Raw genomic sequence first — 18,543 nt, forward strand, 5'->3', positions numbered from 1 at the left:
ACAGGCACCAGCCACATTACAATGATGAACAAAATCAAGTAATGCATAAAAGGTTGTGTTATATGTGCTACGGTAAATGTGCTATTTACATAATTCACCGGTTATCCTGCATAATAACTAATCGTCTCGGTAAGTTTGATAAATTTTCTTATATTAATTATTTTTTCCCGAACGAAATTGGTAAGTATAATAAATATGAAAGAAATCATGAGGAAATATCACTTGAATTCAACCCCCTTATCAGTATCTCCCACAGGTGACGGGTGCACTACACATACATTGCCATAAAACTAAATTAAATGAAAATAAGTGTTAGGATAAAAACGCATAAATTATTATCAGTCGTTTAATGCCATAATTTTTAGTTGTTATAAACCAAAAATTATGACTGTCTCTTATCTAAGTATGGAGAGCTTCTCGAATTATTCGGAATATTATTCCTTTGCCGACCATTCCAAACAACAAAGAGGAAAGAAATTTTCTATTTTATCGGATAACTGCTTCAATTATGGTAACTCGTCTGATGATTTGAAATACAGTGAAACTTCTCTAAGACAGCCACTCGGCGTTCCGTAAGAAAGTGGCCGTCTGAGGAGGTGATCGCCGTATAGAAGTTGTATGACAGGAAAAAACATTTCAGGGGGAAAGGGGCCGTGTCAAAATAGCAGTTTTAAATATCACAAAAAAAAAAATCTTATGTTCAATTCATTTTTACCTCCCCAAAAAACAGCCTTTTGCAGTGGAACCTCGTTACAACAATGCTCGATATAACGGCAAAATCATGTTTGCCCCAGGGTGGCAAAAATCATTGTTACGACCCTGAGTAGGACAACCGCTTTGTCATGCCCCCCCCCCTCCCTTTGAATGAAAAATACAGAAGTGAATAAACGAGGTGGATATGTTCTTTCTTTTGGTAGAAACACGACTAACTTTACATTGAAATTTCTACCAAACATATTCTCCTTTAAATAAACATTGTTGCATAATCTTGCATAATCCGTTGAGATCATCCCAAAGAAACCGTTGAAAAATGAATTTCGGAAAAAAAAATGGAAATGTTCCTTTTGGAAATAAACTCCTCAGTTAAGCGTTTACCCTTAAGCAAAAGCAATAGAATAATGAAATAAAGTAAATGAGATAATTATAAAAGACGGCAGTAACGATTTTGAATATTTATCCATCCATTTCTTTTTCCGTGTCTTTGTTCTCGAAAGTGTTTTTGAAGCATCATCATTCATTACGTAGGTTTACTTTATTATTTTTGTGTGTGTGTCGTACTCATCACACGCTTGGAGGATAGACACGTTGTTCGATGCAGCAGCAAAAAGGCCACGACGACGAAGAAAAGTAGTATTTGAATTACATCCAATGTCTTACGCGTTGCATTAACTTGGCCCGATTTCCACAACGCATCGGGGGGAAAAAAAAACCACCATGTGTGTGTTCGCTTCTTTTTTACCCTCTTTCTATAATTTTTCTTTTTCTCGGTAACTAAACATTCAAGAATAAGAAAGAGTAAGAAATACTCTGTGCGAACACAGTTCATTTGCATCATTTAACGAGTAACGAAGACACGAACTACTACGCACTATGTATACAATAAGGAAAACAAAACAATAAAGTTAATGAATTCTTAGCGTGGGAAAAAAGTAATAATAACAAATAATATAAGGCGTATGGAAATATCTCCGGAAAGAGTAAGTAAATATGTTTCACCGTATTTAGCGTCCGCCATCTTGATGGTACTCGTAGGGGAACTGTTGTACCTTGACCATAGTAAACCTTGAAACACTAGAAATAGTTTTGGCAGTATTGCTTTCTAGCTGATGTTTTTTGGGATGCGACATATTAGAAATACATAAGCCAACAACGCTGAACGTGGTTTCAGATTTTTGTCTATGGCATTGACAGAGATTTTGCAAGTAGGCACATAAAGTTGAGAAAAAATTGTGTTCTTATTTTTGCTGTGTTTATTCTTTCTTTCTTTTAAACCGAGCACAATACCGGTCTATCAGCATGGGCAATTTACAACTGAGTGAGTTGTGCCGGAAGTATGAGTATGTGTGTACCTAACGGTCTGAGTTGACTGTGGTTATTCTCAAAGCTTAGTGAACTGTAATTGGTGATTATAATCTACGCATTCTCCTGATTAATCGTGACAAGTGTTCAATCATACCAAGCATCGTGAAGAAAGTTATTAATATTTTTCACAAATAATAAGTTCCATCCATCGTGTAATAATCATAATAAAATTCTGTACCTTGAAACCAAAAAATATCGTGTACCTTGGAACAGTACAAAACTTGAAACTTCCCTAGTTTTACTTGGAATACTCAACTTGCACTAATTTTTAATACTCTTTTTTAGCTCTTTAAATACAATTTACTTTTTAATTTTACAGTGCTATACTTTTCTTTTCTATAAAAATTCTTCAGCTGTTTCCATTTCTTCTCTTCCATTCCACCTTCGGTTATTTCCTAGTCGAATTTGTTGGAAAAAAACAAAGTTTATACAGTGTGGGATGCGTTCAACAAATAACTTTTACCAAATGAGGAGAGGTGAGGAAAATATTTTATTGTTTTATCAATGTGCCAGATACAGCAAATATCGACATCACGGATATTGTATCTCTAATGAAATCGCCTGGCATCAAAGGAACTGACGGAACTAAAGATTTAGAAACATAATTTTCCTTTCTACGAGTATAATAAAGAATAATTATGTGAGTGTGTGTATGTGCATTTCATCTCTCCCCCACCTCCATTATTATTACTTTTGTTTATATTTTAATAATCATATTTGTGTCATTATTTTGATGTTTTATATTTCAATATGTGATTTATATTATAAAAATACTTATTATATTATTTTTCCTGTAACACATTTGAATTTTTTATCTTTGTAATTTTACCCTATTTCCTAGTACAACAGTGCATGCTTCAAGATGCAAGACCCTCCAGTTGTACCTTAAACATTTTTGCCGTTTTAAAAATCCATGCCTCATGATTAGAGTAAGAAAAAAAAGGTAATTTAAAATTTATATGATGTTTCATACAGTATGCATTAATAAAAATTAATTTCTGAAATTTTACGGTAAAAAGAAATTTAGAAAAATAATGCGCCAAAGTATAACAGTATCCCTCCTATACATTATTGAAATGGGCTCCATGCAGATATTATTTGGATAAATGAACCTTGAGCTCTGTAAAAAATTGTAGTTTTTATGAACAATATTCGGAACGGCAATGGTTGTTTTTAACAATGACAGATCGAAACAACTTCCATATAGTAGAACTTCGATTATCCGAGCTAATGTGGGCCGGAGTGTACCAACTAAAATCTGGAATAATACGGATTTTATTAGATTTTAAGATTAGATGCGAGTTATTCTGTTAAGAAAAGGTGAAATCTGGAAGTGAAGATACGAGCCCATAAAATGGGGGAGGGGTTATTGCAATGAGAAAAGTCTTGGGATCACAGAAATGGACTTTCAAACTCCATCGCAAAACCGATTTTCTCAAAAAGATTGATCATGCAATGAGATGTTCAGCTGTGAACAATCCTAGAAGAATGAAGATTGTTTTCAGTGTGGAACATGTATGTAGTGGGATCATGAGGGATTTTTTTTAGGTACAACGACATTAATAAAACGAACAAGGCTTTCGTGGCTATTATGTGATTCGAAATTCACGGTTTTCGGGTTTTTAGGCCGGCCTGAAAGAAAGTTTTTACCTTCCGACGTATTCTCTTCCGCCGTTCCGTCAGATTTCTTGGAAATGTTCGCCACTCGTGAGTACGAAACGTCGAAAGGCAAAAAAAAACTTTCTACCACAATCGGAAACGATGAATTTTGTATTGAGATGGTATTAGTTTGCGAATGCAGTGATACCTCTGGTAACGAAGGTATTTCGTTCCAGAATCACGTTCGTTAGCCGGAACGCGATTTCCCATAGTTTTCAATGGAAAATCGTTTAATTCGTGCCAGGTACCAGAGCAGCCCTTAGGGGGTGTGCGGCAGTCGCGCACCGGGCCTCACATTTATAATAATAATTTCTGAATTTTCATCAATTCTGTAAATCGGCATTTTCATCTCGAAAGAAGTAATTCTGGAATTATTTCTTTCATTAATTCTGAATTTCCACCATGTGTCTGGAATTGTTTTTTTTAAGTAAATTCTAAATTTTCATCATTTCTGAAATTATTTCTTTACTTCATTTTAAATTTTCCTCAATTCTAGAATTGTGAATTTCCATCATTTCTTAAACTCTTTCATTTTATTCTTTCAAAAAATTTCATCAATTTGTTTAAAGATTTCTGGCTATGGGCCGAGGTGCGTACTCTTACCCACATTTCCCGCCCCCTATCAGGTTTACCCACCGTTTTTTTTCTAACTTTATACAGTGAAACCAATCTTAACAGTCACCCCTCAGATACTGTCATCTCTGTGTTTCACGGCCAAATAAAAATATCCCGGCAAAAACAATTTTCAAATAATGTATTTGAACCCCTGCTTTACAGTCACCCTCAAATACGGTCACGGACACCATTTACGTTATCCGTTCCATTGGACTAAAACCCTTATGCGGACACCAATCATTGCAATTTTGGTTCGAATTATGCTCACTAGATGTCATCACAAGTTCTAATATTTCCTCCCCTTTTTGGCTATTTTTCAATGAATTTTTTGATAATGTTTTCAACTCTGATGTTAGTTTGCTGGTAGTGCTCGTATATTTTACATGATTTCAAGCTGTTTAATATGACCAGATCTAGTTATCGTCGTCGCTTTCAATCACTAAGAGAAGAGATTCCGAAGAGAAAAAATTGAGGCAATCGAATGCAGTGAAAAAATATAAAATGCAAGTTCGTGATCTTGCAATTGAATGGGATGTTGGGAGGACACAGATATGATCCATTTCGAAGCAAAAGGAACATAACATTGGCAAGAAGAATGGCTGAAAAACGGAAAGCAAGCTAGGAAAAATAAATTTCCTAAAGCAGAAGGACTTGCCGTAGACGCAGTTGTGTGGGACTGGTTTGTTTCAGCAAAAAACGAGAATTTGCCTGTTTCTGACTCGATTCTACAAGGAAAAAGCTCGAGAAGCTGCAGAACTCGGACTCATTAACTTCAAAGCTTCAAATGTTTGATTGGATAGTTTTCGTATGCGTCACGAAATTAAATAATTAATAATCGCAGTGAATATGGCGATGTGCGAAGAATGGAGTTAAAAATGCTAAAAATTATCTGGAGATATTCAGATGGTCACCAGTTGGCCCGTGGGCTACATGCAGCCAATGCTTGAAGGAGTTGGAATACTCAGCAAAATATACCAAACATCGTTTGATCAGTTGTTCCCGAAAAATGCAAATTTAGTATTTAATTTACTTTGAATAATACTTTTTTTTTTAATTTCAGTTGTGTATCTGTGCAATAATTATACACTTTCATGACTTCAAACGGATCTCATATTGCCAGAATTTTGTTCATTCGCAAACAAAGAACTATTCACAGAGTAATAATACTATAGAGTGCGCGCGAGGGGTTACAATGTGAAGCAAAGATCCGGAGTCACGTGACTCCAGTCGAAAGGCTGGTCAGGGAATCTCGCTGGCAATGCTTTCCTTATGGCTACTCGTATGACGATCTACACGCGCTGTCTTATTTTTGATTAGAATGGCCAACACTTGCGCAGCTTTCGGATGTTCTGAGCGGTTTAGGAAAGGGGGACCAGTATCCTTTCACAAGGGAATACTTTTTTGCTTATTCCCCTTCTTATAAATTAAAAATTGGAATATTAAATTGACGATGCAATGGATTTCTGACGTAATCTCAGTTTTTAACGACTCCATTTTGGATTTAATTCAATTAAAGTTCCAAGTTTTGGTAAAATTCAAATGTCATGAATCATTATTAAATGTTTTAATAGAATTTTTGGCAATAAATGATTGAAATTGTGAGTTTTATGAAGTTTTAACTGAAATATACGTCTCCGCAAGATTTGGCGAGATTTGGCGAGCTAGTGAGTTCATTCGACTTTTGCTCAACTTGGAAGAAAATATGCTTTTCAGGAGGAGAAATTTATGAAAAATATTCTATTTAAATAGAATGTGAGGAAAACTCCCCCCCCCCCCACTCTAGACAATTGCAGTTTTGCATAAAAGTGCATAACAACCTCTAAAAATAATAGTATTTTTACCCCTCTTCACACCTGAGATAAAACTATTACAGAAAAGAAATTTTTTTATTCATTAATTTATGTTTGTTGTATGTGAAATTGCCGCTTCAAACAAGAAAATTAATTATTCAATTGATTTTTTGAGTCAATATCTGTACTAAGACCTGAAGTCATGTATTGTGTACCTCAGATGTTATCTTGAAAAAGAATCATTCTAAAAACGATTTAATACCTTAAATTAAGATTAACATATGCATACTTTTGGAGCGAAGAGATTACATATGTCATATATATATATATATATATATATATATATATATATATACATATATACATATATATGACATATATATATATATATATATATATATATACATATATATGACATATATATATATATATATGTGTGTGACGTGTGTAAATATTATATTATATATATGAAATATTATATCCTAAAATATTATATATATATATATATACACTTTAAATTATTACATATATACTCTACATGGAATTTTAATTCTTATAATTTAGAGAAATTGATGATGAGATTCTGTAATTTTCTTGAGTAAAATCTATTTTAATCCTGAAATATTATGTAAGTGTTTACAGTTTTGTGTGATGAGGTTATAAAAGGTTTTTCAGGAATGTTAGAAATGAAACTTTTTCTTATTGTTTGAATATTATTTCATGACTGAATATGGTATGAGTGTGAATGTGTTACATTATATAACATAATATGATGCATTATAATTAATTATACATTAATTATGAGTATATAGAGTAATTGTAATGTTCTGGAAAGATATATTTTTGTTTTAATAACCTCTAGTATAAATAAATTTTCGAAATTAAAAGCGACAAAGTGAATGAAGAGAATATTTAAAAATATAAATGAATTAGGCTTTACAACATATACGTTGTTCCGTTTTCCAATATTTGTTTATTTTATAGAATTTATTTTTTCAAATCTGATACTCTCTAAATATTTCACATAAAAATGAGTGAAATTCATTGAAAAAATGAAGGAAAGTTTTCATCAACTTGATCGAATTGAGTCAAATTTCGTTACAGCAACATCCTAGCTTCTGCGAAAACGCGCCAAATGTAATAGCGCAGAACCTGTTCTTTCCCCGACAATACTGCTCATCTTTTCTTCACGTTCGACAAGTTTTATGAATAGCGTGCGCGGTCTATTTATATCTTAAGTCTATGGAACTATTTCAGTTATTGTTAATACTGCATTTCACCACTTCAACGGGAACTCCCCCCCCCCCATCTCCCCCGCTGGTGCGGCGGTCACCCCTCTTTTACGGTCGATTTTTCTTTGTCCTGCGAATGTCCGTAAAAGAGGGGGGGGGGGGTGGTTTACTGTAATTAATACTCATGCTAAATAACACGAACCACACATGAAACTTCTCCTACGGCCACGGGTTGAGTACGTGCGACTTAAATTGACCGATTTTTCCTTAAGAAAATTTAAAAATGGATGAAACTCAGTTTGAAGTTAGATCATTTTTCGAAATTATACGCATTCGTGGGTATGTAGGTCTACATATTTGCCATCGCTCCTTGAAATATTCGGCAAATAATATAAAGGTATACGGCAGAAAGAGAGAAAAAAAAAAAATAATAAAATATGGAATAAAAGAAATTCCTCTTGTTTGACATTATTTCTCGCAGTAACAACAACAGCATTTGCAGTTGCGTAGGGAAGAAAAACACAATGGCGTAAATGCCGAGAAGATCCATCATCTTGAGCGAACGGCGTACTTACATATCAACCAGCCACATCTTCGTAATAATAGAAGTATTACTGCAGCTACTTTTTTTTTTTTGCGACTTTCTCCCGAGAAATTTCTTAGTTTTTTTTTACGCGCGTCACAAAATAAAGTTCCGAACAAAATTTCTTTTCACCTTTTGTGGTAAAAAACAGAAAAAGAGTAAAAACTGTATCGAAACATTTTCTTTGTTTTTTCCACGAGAGAAAGGGTTGAAGGAAAAAATGCATTCGACGAGAAAAACACCCCAAATCCTCGGTCGACATGAAACAAACAGAACGACCCTCTTTCTTTCGTTCAACTTCTTCATTACTGAGAGGGGAAGGAGACGTCCTCTAATTACGTTGTCCAATTAATACCTCATCAATAAAACACGCAAAATTACCGGAAGGCGTCGAAGGAAAGCTCGCTTCCATGAAAATTGGTTTTAATTCGATATAATTATTTTTTTTTCCTTTCCCCCATCCTCTATCGGTAAAGTTCTTTCAAGCGGTGCTCCTACAGTCTCTTTATATTATCAACCAATTAATTGCGGGTTTTCTTTAGAGCTGGTTTTGAGTAACAGGTCCTCAAGTTAAGATCTCGACCAGGATCAGAAGGATGTAGGGCTTTTTTTTTTCTTTCTTTGAAGCAAATTGAAGAAAAGAAATTCAAGATTTAAAGGCTAAATTTCAATTTTTACTTGTGCAAAAAATAAAATTTTCTTTACTGTATTTTTACGTGGGGTGTTCTAATATCTTTTAACTTGATTATAACATCGTAACTAAAATATTGTTTTCATCTCAGCTAGAATCCCACAACGCTGGAGAAGTGAGCTGAATATAAAAGCCAAGAATTTTTCACAGAAAATCGTGTAACTATGATATCACCTAAATCGTGGTGGCTAAGTCGGGTACACGGACTGCATTTTCAGTGTTGTTTTCTAGTGGGTGTTGACTGTACACGGTTCTTCTGCATTTCAGGTGTGGACACCAAGTAGAACGGTGATAAACTACGAAATGCCCATAAGCATCATCTAAGTTGCGCTAGAATATCTCTTAAAGACGAAAAGTTTTGGATGATAGAAGATGAAAGGCGCAGGGCGGGGGGGGGGGGGAATAATGTGTGTCCTGTTCTCTGTAGGTCCACATCGACTGTTCTGGGGCAGAGAAAGAAGACTGCATCGATGACTTTTGTATAAATACTATGACATAATGATAAATGCGGTTATTACGCATAATCACCGACCATCGGTAACTTTAATAAATTTTGCGAATTTATCTCATTTACCGGTGATTATGTACAAAAACCCAGCTCGTATTGGTAACTATGATGAATCATCAAAAAATTATTTAGATTTACCGGACATTTTGCTCTAAACTTCAGCCTCGCGGATGAGGGATTCGATCGGTGATGTTGATTATGTTTAAAAATGTTGATAAGTGCGAAGAAAGCTAACATTAAAATGTGCTGATAAAAATACAAGAAATCGCTATCCATGAGGGTTATCACCAAATATCGCCAAAAAAAAATTGTCAAAGGCAAGAAAAGTCGCTAATTACAGACAAGAAATTTCAAAAGTAAGTAAAGTCACCAATTACAGGTAAAAAACAATGTCATAGACAAGAAAGAAAAGCAAGAAAAAGCATTAAAGCCACCAATCACAGACAAGAAAATTTCAAAGGCAATTTACAGCTGCAAAAGGCGCAAGTAAAGAGTTGCAATTTACAGCCGAAAAAATTTTTTCAGAGGCAATAATTTATGTCATGAAAATAATCTTAATTTCTTGATTTCTCAAATGCAAGTAAGTCTCGTTGAAAATAAGGAAGAAATTTAGAAACGTAATTCTGCGAACGGCAGAATTACGGCATATTTGGTCCGCGGACTGAAAAGTTTGTGTACCCCTGGTTTGCAAATTCATTGCTCTCAAGCATTGACATCCTTATTTTGCTCATAGATTGATTTATACTCACTAAAAAAGACGGTTACACGAAGTGGCCGGCCCCGTTGCGAATTGGCCGCACCTCAGGCTTTCGCAGTAGCATATATATATATGCCCGAGTGGCAAGATACTCCTCTTCCGCTATGAAGGTTATCATCAAGATCCACGGGTTCGAATCCTGGTAAGAACAGTTGTTCCAGATTCTGCCACGAAGCTGGGCTGGAAGAGATCTCGGCAAACGGGATAAGTCCAGTGGCAAAGTTCTGACGTTCATTCATTAATGCTAAGAACATCAGAAACAAGTTCTTTACCTACCGAGCCTGGGGTGACCGCCGATAAATGGCGCCACATTTCCCACCCAACTTCTCAGGCTGGAAATTGCCGTATGTGGCAATATATTACTGGAGTTGGTATACGTTAAAGTGGATGCTCGATATTTCTGCCTTTCGCGGGCTAGAAACTAATATATATGGGGGTCCGCCATATCAACCGTATTTTGCGGGACATTTTCATAACATTTATAGTGTCAGTTGTAAAGTGTCCCGAATCCCAACGAAATTCACTTGAATTTTTAATTTTTTAGAAAACGAAAACTGAGATTGCTTTCATGACTTATAAATTATATATTATGATAATTAAGACTATAATAGTTATAATTAATTATAGCCATATAAATGTATTAATTTCACATATTTTCTCAAACACATGCGTTTTTCTTTGGTGTGAATTGCATTTCACAATCCATTCAACCCATTTCAATCATTTTTTAGCAGTTCTAGAGTTACAGTAGTTGGCAACTTCACTTATATTCGACAAATTTTTTTCCCGATAGTTGGCGATGTCCCATACGGATCCCGATTTCCCGTAATTGTATGAAGAAAATATTGCCAGCCTTTTACTACTGATACTTTTCTACCGGAACACTTTTCGCGGTTCGAATGCAACCCATTTGACCTGCAGGGTGGAGGTTGTACCCCCCATAACATAAGGGGCTGGAAAAAAGTTAGAGGACAACCGAAAAACCACCACATCTTGAAAACGTGTGATTGTAGATGCATGAAAAATTTAGAGTAATAACTACAAGTGAAACTTGACATTTTCCACTGAAAATAATTTTTATGAGTAATGAGCACTTTTTAAAAAAAAATTGTTGAAATTATAGTAAATGTCAGAAAACCTGAAACAAAAGTATAAGGACACGTGTGTTTTTTTATTTTTTGACGTCGGGGAAGGAAATTTGCATTTTCTTCATGTTGGCGTAACAGCCGAGACTGTTTTGATCAGTCATGCGCTGTGGAATCGAATTTTTTTCTGAAAGTGTGAAGATGCCAAAGACAACATATTGATAAGATATTGAAGGGGTGAAAAGATTGCTTTCCTCAGAGAAAACGTGATGCCTGGTCATGAAATGGCGAGAATAATTAAAAGATTGAAGTTTTTCGTTTTTTTTTTTACAATTGCATAAGATTGTAGAGGATCCGAGAATTATGGAATGAAACGAGAAGGCTGCATTTTCTCTCATCCTTCGTATTACGCAAGACCCAGAGCAGACCCCCCTTATAAAACGCCACAGACGAAAGCGAATTCAATTCGCCACAAAGCACGTATCTTTCGATGCTAACTGGGATGAGGATTTTTTTTTTTTTTGATGAGAATCAATTCAGATTGACTCGATAGTATTAAATGTTACCGACTTATGCAATGACAGAGCTATATTTTGAAAATATAGGCCTATTAGGTCAGTTCCGACAGAATTTTTATTTTCTGAGGCGAATCTCATTACTTTTAAACAGTTTTTGTTTCAACAGGACAATGCAGCTGCACATGTTTCAAAGTCTAAAAGGTGTTGATTAGAACCCGCTTGTATGGTCATCGAGAAGTCCTTTTCTTAATCCTGTATAGCACTTGTGTGGCATTTTGACTCTCAAAGCGTGTAGAAGTGATTACGAAAACAAACAATCTTATCATAGTGATCAAACAAGCTTGGAAGACGATTACACAACTAGTTATTGATGGCTCATCTCTATCAATAGCATCCCTCAAGAAAAAGATTATAAGTAGATATATCGCTCGTGTCTAACCCTACTTTTCAAAATTATCCACGGCTATTTTGACTTTGACACTTCATATCCTAATCGAATCTTCACATTTTTCCGATAGACTCAATCACTCTCAAAAAAACTGAAACCTTTCCTTGCATCCACAGATTGCTTCAAATTTAGTCCCCCCCCCCCCCCGAATAATTATAGATTGGGACAACGTCCCCTCAAAGAATAGTGTACTTCGATTTTAGATTTTTTATGTAGTATTAATGTCCTATGTCAAATGCCATCACCGCATTCTCTTGTATACTCTCTGCCAAACAATATTGTATATGAATAAATAAAGAAAATTATTTTTTAATCGTAAATTATTTTTACCAGAACAAGCGTAGTTCCAATAGTAATTATTACTCTAAAATTTTCAATTTTCATACATCTGACAAGCAGAAGTTTCCATGGTATCATAGTTTTCTGGTTGTCCTTAAACTTTTTTGCACTGCCTAATTTATAGGTATTACATAAATGTTGAAAAATATTATGAGACGGCGGGGGGGGGGGGGGAGATCAAGCCCCTTGGACCTAACACAAGTTTACGCCGTGTGTGTGGGTGAGAGAGAGAGAGTTGCACAAATGCAACGTTAGTCAAAATGGATAAAGAGAGGGGAGCCAAATAGAAATTAGTCTTAAATGGGAGGGGGTAACGTTAAATTTACAGGTAAAAAATTTTGGACCAGATGAAAGCAACCTTGAGGAAAAGTGGATCTTCAAAGTTATACTGAACTGGAGCGTTTGAAATTAAAAGATCATCGACTCTCACTACAGGAAGAAGAATCAACGGACCAGATCGATTACAAAACGCACCGCGAATCAGACACCAGGAATTGACAATGTGTAGAGAGGTCTTTTTTTCCTTTGAAACTTATAGTGCTAAGAGATTGGAGAAATCGTAATTCGAAACGACTATTTCCTCCTCGAACAGAATCCGAATCAACGAAACCTACACCCAGAAACAAATCCTTTCGGCAGCTCTAATAATGGGCTATATATCTCACTTGTGTGCCCGCCCTAAACAAAACTTAATACCTAGTATGTTAAACTCGAGACTCTTGAACCAGGGACGGATTTAAACAAGTTCGAAGGGTGTAGCTCGCACCTGGCCGCAAAATATTAGGAGCCATAAAATGGGATTAAAGTGCATTGAGTGCGGATTTGATCTAGTCTTTTGAAGTCTTAGCGGAGCCCTAGTTTGAAATTCTAACAATGTGAAGATATGCCATTATTAACAAACCTTATTATGGTATACAGGTCTTATAAACTGGCTTATATGTAGCCTTATAAGCTAGTAATTTCCAAAAGGTCAAGGGATACATTAGAAATTACAATGAAAAAAATGTATAGCGAGTGACTGTGCCATGAAAAGCGTAAGGGAGGACTCTGTGCTAAACCAAAGAATCCTCGAGTAAACGCCGATGTAAAAACACTTATAAGCAGTAGCACGGGGTTGCTCGAGTACCATCAGTATTTAGTAGCATGGGCTCGAACAACCCCAAAATTAATTTAGAAATCAAAATTTCCTACATGAAATTCAAGTAGAGCACCCACAGGTCTAAAACACTTCCGACGCCGCTGCTTATGAACAATGCAAGCTGTATCACATTGTTTGCATAGCGGATATTTCTGCAACCGTTGACTTTGGCAACTTCAACGCATGGCCCACGGGGCTATGACCCTCGGAGCTTTTTACCGTGGCCCGCCGACCGTTTTTGGAAAATGTCTAAAGGCATCGAAAGACGATTAGGAAAAAAAATAATAATTTGACTTTGACCGCAGGCCAGTGAGAGACGGAGCACGAGGCCCAAATAGTTTTATGGGGCTTCTGATTTCATGCATTCCCGACAGAAAAGTCGGCATCCCAAAAGGCATACTTAATTACAGAATTTAGAGAAATGCTGAAAAAAATACTCTTTAACAAATAATACTGGACTTAAACAAAAAAATTATTTCACAATTTTTTAAAGAAATAATTTCGAAAATAATGAAATAAATAATTTTGGAATTACCAAATTCGTTTGTAACTGATAAAAATGTCTAATTAATGGAAGAATAATTCTAGAATTACTGAAAGAAGTAATTTTCGAAAAAAATATTTTCAGAATTAGTGAAAGAGTTAGGAGTTATGTCATAACGGGGAATATAAAAAATAATCCCAGAATTAGTGAAATAAATTATTCCGTAATTAATGAAAGAAACAATTTCAACATAAATTAAAGGAAATAATTTCATCAGAGTTAGCAAGAAAAATAATTTTAGAATCATTCAAAGTGAATTCAGAATAATTAAAAGAAGTAATTAATCACAGAAACTTTTCCAGAGTTAGCAAAAGAAATAATTTCAGAACTAATCAAAACTGATAACTAATAAAAGAAATAATTTCAGAATAAATGAAGTCTTCAATTAATATTAGGCCCCCGTTTAACTCTGGGGTCCCATTGGCCCTTCGATATCACTGAGCCATTGTAAATCTGGATTTCATCTTATAATTATAAGTATCTCGGTAATGAGTTGGTTATCCGTGGGCTTTGTGGGAAGTTTCAATTTGGCTCACGATGTCTGAAATAGGATGAAGACCCCTGCTCTATGGTCTCCTGTATATTCGAATATACGTGGCAATCTGCGCGAGAATCTCGCGTGATAGAAGTGAAACTTCTAGTTTTGACATGACTATATTCACGAATTTTCGAAAATTTGTAATTATTATAAATACGTCAATATATAATATAAATTATGTCAAATAAAGTTATAAATGCATCAAATAAAGTTATAAATGCATCAAATAAAGTTATAAATGCATCAAATAAAGTTATAAATGCATCAAATAAAGTTATAAATGCATCAAATAAAGTTATAAATGCATCAAATAAAGTTATAAATGCATCAAATAAAGTTATAAATGCATCAAATAAAGTTATAAATGCATCAAAAACAGCCTGCACGCATGATAAAATAACCCGGCATCAATGTAATTGAATAAAAATTTATTCAAAATAAAAAAAAAACCGCGTTTTTTATGATAGCGCTGCCAATTAGGAGCTGGCACTGTGACATCACAAAACTTGCGTTCACGTGCGAAATATATTCTCGTGTGACCGGGGAGGAGTCACAAGGAGTAGGGAAAGGGCTTTCAAGTTTCGTAACTATCTTTGTCCAACACAAACCGTCCAAACCCCCCCCCCCCAAACTTTGTTTTCTTACACGGCCGAAGCTCTATTGACTACCCCCCCCCCCCACCCATGGCCCCCACAAGGCCGGGGCTGACAGGGTTCTAGTCCTGGGGCCCGGAACAATTCTCATAATTTTTTGCTTCTTCACGCTATACATGAACTATAGAAGGGCCCGTGAGAAGTCTGACCAGGGAGCCCGCGAAAGATTCGAGCCTGGGGACCCTACTCCTGGATGTGGGGGCCATGCCCCCCACCACCACCACCACAACCCATCTGTTTCTTGGCCCTTCATCATACAATCAGTTAGAGGGAAAAGAAAGTTGGGGTTTGAGGGAAAAAGAAAGCGTTTCAGTTTTTGTGATGAACTTCCTTTCCCTCATAGAAATTCACTCTTATGTCACTCTTTCACTGTCATGTCACGATAGAAGTTTCACTTCAAAAAAAAAAAAAAAACCCCCACCATTTTAATACCAATTTAGTTTCGCAATTTCTTTGGTGTTCTAGTGTCATTTCAGTACAAAATGCGTCTGCTGCATAAGTACAATACTTATTTATCTGTGAAGAGTTGATTCTCTTTGTCGGTGCCATTTTTCGAGGGTTGTTGAATATTTTACGAGTTCGGAGATTTATAAAAGCCCACCGAATTGAGGAAATAAAATTGAAGTTAAAAACTATTCACCTTCGCTAAGCAAGATTTTTTTCTCTTTACCGATTACGTTAACAAATCGAGGAAAAATTTATATTTTACTCTTAACTAACCATTTTAGTTATTTGAAAAATCCACTCTAATCAATTAAATTGCTACGTTAAATTATTGTTCCAATTAAAAATATGCTAACAGCTCCAATTTACATTCATTTTTGTAGAAAAAAAAATCGGTACGTTTCAATGAGGGTGAACCATAGATTAAAAATATTCAAACAATATAGGTATACCCGAAATACAGTAAATAAAGGGTTCGTAGCTAACAGCTAGTACCGCAATTTACTGGTGAACCGTTGATCCTAGAGTCATACTTCCAATTAGAAAAAGTACCCAATTAACGTGTGGACCTCAGATACATCATTCATGTTGCAGGGGGTTGCTTAGTTATTCAAAGAGAAAAAATAACTTTTTATGTGAGCATCCTGTGCTCAAAAACCCAATTGCAAAGTTGTTACCCTGTCTCTCCTGAAGCCAACAAAAGAAATTCTACATTTTTAAGTTCAATATGCACTGAGATATTTTTGAATTCAGAAAATGGAGAAACATTTGGAAAAAACAGAATAAACTAACGGAAAATTAGAAACGTGAAATTTTTTTTATTTGCCATAGGAGGGAGAGAGTGCAACAACTTTCTGACTAGATTTTCCAGCACAAGGTACCCGTATAAAAAGTTAATTTTTTTATTTTAATAACTATACTACCCCTTGCAGTGTGAATGACGTAACTGAGATCCACACGTTATTTGGATACCGTTTTGAATTGGAAGTATGCGTCTTAGATCAACGGTTCTCCAGTAAATTGGCTATGCACCCTGTATATACAGTGAGAACGACAGTTATGCGTGTTTCGGAACTGTATGAAGTTCCTTCTTCAGTAGGATAGAAAACAAGACAAAAAACAAGAAAACAAATACTTTATGGATATGATGCTGAGGTGAACTCGGAAAGGAAAGTCATCTTGCCTCCACCGGGACTCGAACCCAGGCCCTCTTGCATAGGGCTGCCTCTTGCATAAGGCTGCCCCCACACCTTATAGTGTTATTTCAGTACAAAGTACGGTGTAAAACTTTAAATATAATTGCAGAACTTTTTTTATCTAAAAAGAGTTGATTCCTTGTCGGTGTCATTTTTCGAGAGTTGCTGAAATTTTACATGTTCAGAGATTTATAAAATCACTCAAAATTGAGGGGGGGGGGGTCGAAAATAAAGTTCAAGGTAAAACTATTGAACTTTAAATTAAAAAACCACTTTAATAAATTAAATTGCTGTGTTGATATACTGTTTCAATTAAAAATAAACTAGAAGTATCAATTTACATTCGTTTTATATAAAAGAAAAATTCGATACGTTTTCATGGAAGTGAACCATAGACGGTTAATAGTTGATCTGGACTGCATGTAGCTTGTGGGGCATGACTTTGACGCAGCTGCTTTATATCTTTTGATATTGGGAATTTACAATTCTCATCAGTTGGAAATATACAATTCTACAACATATATACCCAGAGCTATTAAACAAAAACTATCTATCTTATCTAAAAAAAATTTATCGGAGAAACAAAATTATTTTCAACATTACTAAATTTAACAATAATTTAGTAAACGAAGTAAACAACTTACCCAGTTTTCAAATATGACGAGTCACAAACAATTCCTCACGGGCGACATCAACAACAAAAAAGATACAACTTTCAAAAAAAAAAAAAAATCCTTTAAAAGAAAAAAAACCGACGGAAAAAAAAAAGTTTTCAGTTACCGGTCGGTGGATTTAGTATTCATTCAAAATACAGTGGAGTAGTCGTGGGACGAACGAACGAATGCAACTTATCTACGCGGCTGCCACTCGGTGAATGGAGTATTAAATCTCAGGTTCCTCAGTAGGGACAGGGAGAAAAGGACGTGTATGGCATGTGAGCGCGAAGAATAATGTATTCTCTGCACAAGAAACAAAATAAAAAATAAACAAATACAACACTAGTAGTCACTATAACCACAGTGAGAGGAGAAGGTCGCGCACTTGCAGTAAAGTAAGTAAGGAAGAATTAAGAAAAAGGAGGATGTATTGAATACAGATGTTGGTCCGTTCAAAAAACAAAACAAGTGTGAGTGGTGCCTGTGAGAAAAATCAAGTTTTGACTCTTTGGCTGTCGCGATTGCGTTTGGTTCTAATAAGGACCAACTAAGCTGTTGGTGCTGCTGCGAGTGGAGCCACCTGCAAGAGTGGCTTCATCCTCTCTCCTTCTTCCACAAAAGAAAAGTAAGTAAGAGAATCTTCACATTATTATTTTATTTTTTTGTACGTAGTATCTCGAAAAGAGCCACGCGGAGAAGCCAAGATTTTGGAACTAAGATGTGTCTTAAATGTGTTGTATACTCTGTACATGCATGTGAGTGTGTGTGTGTGTATATTTTTTTTATGTGTATGTGCGCGTGTTTTTTTTTTCTATCTCTCACTCCTAACCTAAGAGTGTAATAATCAATTAGGTTTTGGCTCCGCTTTTATCCACATGTGACATCCGTTCTAATGAACAGAGGAAGCCGCTCGTTTGGTTGATGTCAGGTTCGACGTCACATACCACACTGTGCGCATCCACACGAATGATGGATATATACACACGCCCAAACTTTTTTTTTAATTTTATTTGTTTGTTTCAACAACCGAACCCACCTTTACGAGTGAGATTTAATCTGGGGCTTTG

The 18,543-nt window shown here is 35.5% G+C and overlaps 1 protein-coding gene across 1 annotated transcript in view; it reads right to left on the minus strand.

The window, feature by feature from the left end:
- Nucleotides 1–18,006, minus strand: part of LOC149090277 (sodium-dependent dopamine transporter-like) — a 67,743-nt gene extending 49,737 nt beyond the window's left edge. The window contains exon 1 of the mRNA XM_089233759.1: nt 17,465–18,006. The gene's annotated coding sequence lies outside the window, so the exon portion shown is untranslated. The remainder of the gene's footprint in view (nt 1–17,464) is intronic.
- Between the last annotated feature and the right edge of the window lie 537 nt (nt 18,007–18,543).

Source organism: Pholcus phalangioides, unplaced genomic scaffold, assembly GCF_987345545.1.
Source record: "Pholcus phalangioides strain wild (caught in Gottingen) unplaced genomic scaffold, Ppha-v1.0 ptg000001l_1, whole genome shotgun sequence".
NCBI classification, from domain to species: Eukaryota; Metazoa; Arthropoda; class Arachnida; order Araneae; family Pholcidae; genus Pholcus; species Pholcus phalangioides.